This window comes from Gavialis gangeticus, unplaced genomic scaffold (assembly GCF_001723915.1).
Source record: "Gavialis gangeticus isolate Ggan-Ray unplaced genomic scaffold, GavGan_comp1, whole genome shotgun sequence".
Taxonomy (NCBI): domain Eukaryota; kingdom Metazoa; phylum Chordata; order Crocodylia; family Gavialidae; genus Gavialis; species Gavialis gangeticus.
This window is the reverse complement of record NW_017729025.1, coordinates 28743736-28748576: the sequence shown is the minus strand read 5'-3', so window position 1 is coordinate 28748576 and position 4841 is coordinate 28743736. Positions and strand designations below refer to the sequence as shown.

Below are 4841 nucleotides of genomic sequence, written 5' to 3'. Positions count from 1 at the left end.
CCCCCCCCCCCCCGCAGTGTCTCCCAGCTGTCCTGCTCCTGCAAGCACAGGCGCTGGCCTCTGTGCCACCAGCCCAACCAAGCAGCTCCCTGCCACTCCCGAAGGGCCTCCCCACCCCCTTCCCCCACTGAAGGGGCAGGTGCCTTCCCCCCGCCCCGTGGTGCCACAGCCCCAGCACTTGGACACTTCCCTTTCACTCAGAAGTCTCTTTGCCACAGCCTCCCTGCTCCAGGAGTGGTCCCCTTGAAAGAAAGATGAAACAATAATGGAAAAGCCGTATCGCTTGTTCTCTGGATAAGTAGAGGGTTTCATTGTTCCATTGCAGTCAATTCAGTGCCTTCCTGCAAGCCCAGCATTTTGGTTAAAGGGTTTAGCTGCGCAAATGGAGGATGTTTTTGATTTTATGCAGTGTTTGGCCAAGTTTACTGAGAGCTTCAGTAGAGGCCCTTGTGAGGCCTTTTAAGGTGAAGAAGCAATCTGTAAGGGGCCAGCAAAGAGCTGGCCCTTGTTGCTGGCTCCCTGCAAAGAGGGCCAGCTGTTCTGTTGTGAAGGAGTCTGGCTCTCTATTGACTGCAGTGGAATTATACTAATAAACCAGCAGAGACTTTGGCTTAGCATGTTTAAAAAAAAAACCAAAACAAACTAATATCCATGTTATGGACCAGTTGCCTAATTAAGCAGTCTCTTAAACATTCAGCCTCTATCAACAAATTCCGCTCCTAATGTGCTTTCCCCTCTTACTGCCTTCCTCTCTGTGCTTCTTCAGTAGCCTTCTGCCAGTGCAGGGAATGATTTTTGCAAACATGCCAATAAGTAACCTGATTCAAAGGAGTAGTCCTACCTGAAGTCAATCCAGAGCACAGTTCTTTGCAGGACCAGGTTCATAATCCATTGTGCCTCCCGTATCTTGCCTTTCCTTAGGGCCCCAGCAGTTTTTGCTGCTATTAAATTCCACCTAGTCATGCAGCTAATGCCATCAAAATTAATGGAACCATCTGTGAATGAAGGTGCTACTAAGCATAAATTGGATACATTCAGTGTAAACTTCTCTGTGAAGTCTTGGGCCTGACATGTGACTTCACTTTTGATCCTGTGAGTCTCTTCAGCTATAACCCTACATCTATTCCCCCCTTTCATCTGTCTTTATAGTGGCAAAGTCATTAATAAGGACACAAAGGGTATATTTATGGTCATAAGTGGTTCCTAAAAAAAAAAAAAAAAAAAACCCCACCAAAACCCTATTTTTTTTTTTGACCAAAATTAATTTTATGCAAACTGTAGGTTCCAGATGCAATCAGTAACTAAAACGCTATGGTGACAAGTGCAGATTGTGGACCTAGCATAAGCCTAACTGATGGAGAATGTGTGCTTATGCTTGTATGTACTGAAGTGCGCAATATATAATCAACAAGCAGTAGTGTGGGAAAGTAGAATAACGTCTTGTTAGCGATGACCGTAAATCAAGATGAAAAGAATACAAATACCCTCTTTCTTATTTTTGCCAACGTTTTCATCTCTTGGCCAGTCAAAATCAAATCCCAACCCCGGTGGCAGCCTTAGGGGAGGGCAAACCAGATGACCACCCGGGACCCTGCACTTTAGGGGGCCCCAAGTGACTCCAAAACTTTGCAACAAATGTGAGACTTACTTATAGGTCATCAAAATTATGCCTCTAAGGGGCCCCAAGTGACTCTTGTCCAGGGCCCCAACAACCCTAATACCACCACTGCCTCCCCGCTGATGTTGATTGGCCAAGAGGCAAAAATGGCAGCAAAAATAAAAGAAAGCAGAAATCACACCGCTTGCCACAGGGTGTTGCTACGTTTTCAGTAGGTCATGGAAAAAGCGGGATTCCATGGCTTTCTGTGGTTTTCTGTGCCAAGCAGAAAACTAGGATCCCTGTTCATGAGATCTCATGAAAGGTGATCTCTAGTACAGTGGTTCTCAGCCTTTTCTGGCACCCCTCAAAAATTCTGGCTCTAAGGCTTCATTGGGTTTTTGACTACAGAAAAGTAACAGAGCAATTTTTCTGTTTCAAAGAACTTAGAAAGACCAGAGCAGGTCAGAATATTTTCAACACTACAGATTCCTATCTGAAATCTCTGGGTTTATGTTGTGAATTACCTGTAGGTGTTTGCAAACCTAACAGTGCTCGTACCTAGCATGGCACCCTGCAGCACTTTTAAAAGGATCTCATGCCACCCCAGGGTGGCATAGCACCCAGGTTAAGAATTACTGCTCTAAGTGCTGTCCAAGCTGCAGCTCAGAGAGCGGGGGGGGGGGACTTTCTTAATATTTATAACTAGATAAAAGGAACAAAGCAACCTTTAGACTGAAAAGAAAGATAAACTCACTTTGTTTAATCACTTTGGTTGAGATTAAGTCTTGTGAATAGCACATTGTGATGATTGTTAAGTGTTCTCCTGTTGTTGCAACTTCATTTACAGCACACTGAGAAAGGCTTAGTTAAAGGAGAGAAGAATTCCACGTGAAGAGCTCTAATAACCCTATGCAAAGAACAAGAGAGATTTCTGTTTTAAAATTTGAAATGCTGTGACAAACAGGTACCAGAAGAGCCCAGGCTGCTGCTAGGCAGAAGAGAAGCATTAATCTGTTCTTTCCCACGTGGTACATCTGCAAGCCTTTTGGCAGTGAAGATTCAGACTGTTGCATATTCCAGAGATTTTTTTATTGGAATCTACATACAGGTGGGAGCAACCTGTCATACTCTGAGCAATCTTATTTGAAGATAAATTGAATGAAACAGAGGGTTACAGGTTGTACAACCTGAATTTATGGTATGAAGGAGTTGGAATCTCTCCTTGCTTCTATTAAACATTTGATATTCTTCTCAAAGATATTTTTGAGAGAAAACACCTGATGTCTCTGAAATTACCTGCTATTTCCTTAATCCTGGTCCTATAGAATATACCAGACAGCAGCAGTAGTTTCCAACTGTCGGTAGGAATGACTTAGCTAGGATCTGAGGCTAACTCGCAGTAGGACCTCATGCCTCCGCTCCTCACCACCTGGGTGCCTTGCAACATAAGGAGAGCCCTACCCTCTGCAGAAGCCCTACCCCCTGCCAGGGCCTGCCTGCTGAAGCCCCCACTCCCTGGCTGCAGAGCCCCTCACAGCCAAAGTTTCCATTTCCCAGTTGGGGTACAGTGCACACAAAGCCCCCTGCCACCAAAGCTCTGTGGGCAAGGTCCAGCCCATGGGCCATAGGTTGTCAGCATCTAGAATAAAGTATTTGTGCATTAAAGTAATGATGACATCATTTTGGTTATGTGCTGACCAGAGCCCGTGAACATCTGAGCTTTCTTTAGGTGAGCGTGGATCTCACTCCAGTCCATGGGGATGGGTGCTGTAATCAAAGCCCTAAGCAGCACTTTATCTTAGAATCTGCAAGTCCCACTTTCACAGCCTGTCCAAGGTCTATCAGCTCTACTTCCTGCTCTATGGTAAAGCCCCATACATTTATCAGATGTCTTGGTTTGGATCCTGCCCCCAATTTTTCTGAGCAGTTCCTGAATTTAATGTGAGAAAAGCTGGAGATGCAAGTGATACAGTTCTGTCTCCTGAAGTGCTGTTCTGGCCACTGGAATAGCTTGTAGATTCATGATTTATGGCTGAACAGACCAGGTTATGGAAAAGGTTTTTAATTTAAACTATTTAGCTATCAGCTTCAGCAGCTGGAAAATCATGAATGAAAGCAGGAATAGAGGCTAGGTACCAGCAGCTCTCTATGTTTGAGTTACGTAAGCAACACCAGCGTATTGGACTCATTGTGAAAGAAGAAAAAAAAGTATGATATATGGTGGCAGGTTTGTGAGGCTAGTATTAAAGCATTGGGGTGGAGATTTAAATGGGGCTAAAAGATAGTGCAAGGGGTCTGAGGCTTCAGGCTTCTTTATGCTTTTTAGTTGTTTAAATGAAAGTGTCTAATAATTTAAAGATCATATATTTAGCTAGATTTTCTGTCTTTGTATGTCCACTGATGTATACATAACTGTTTACCAGGGTGGATAAAAATAGGACCTGTGTATATGTGTGTATGTATAAGTTAGGTATTTTAAAATGTAAATATTTTCCTTTAAAAAAAATTGTTTGCAATTATGACAAACTATTTGAAGGCCTGCATTTGTTTAATTTTAAAATATTTTAATGGATTAAACTAAGAAACATTCAAGGAATCCATTTGCTATCAAAGCTGTAAAGAAATTCAGGCCATTTAACATTTGGCTGTTGCTGGTGTAGCAGGTGGAAGCAGATTTTTTTTAAGCACTAAATCAACCTTTGGTAGTAGCCTCTTCTGTATGTGGAAAGAAATTTTAGTTCATTTTAGCTCTCAATTATTCAGTTAGTTCAGTTTGATGATTCATTTTAAGTAGAGAACTTTGGAATAGAAAAAGGAAAGCTTTTTCTCCACTATTCCAATCTTCAAATGAGTAAAAATGTAATATGAGAGAATGTGATTTACTAGTTCTAATATCCTGAAGACCATAATGATCAGGGAATAAAAACCACTTCAGTTTACTAGCTACAGATAGATAGTATTTACTTTATTGAATATATCTATTAGTTTAATAGCAAAATATATTTCTGTTAAATTTGTATCTAATACATTTAATCTTATTTTTATTTAAATAGTAAAAACATTTTAAATGCTGTTCTTGTACAGTTTTACTTTAATTTGAGTTTCTATCCAAATGGAACTTGACAAAGATCATAACATTAAAAAATCTGGTAAATAAGAATGTGTTTCTAAAATAAATTTAATAATTATCTGAATAAGGCTTTGTTAAACCATGTAGTAGCTTAAATGTATATAGATGTAC

At 41.3% G+C, this 4841-nt stretch overlaps 1 protein-coding gene across 4 annotated transcripts in view; it reads left to right on the top strand.

The window, feature by feature from the left end:
* The window catches only part of EVL (Enah/Vasp-like), a 256440-nt gene that overhangs the window by 34100 nt on the left and 217499 nt on the right, over positions 1 to 4841 (top strand). The window lies entirely within an intron of this gene.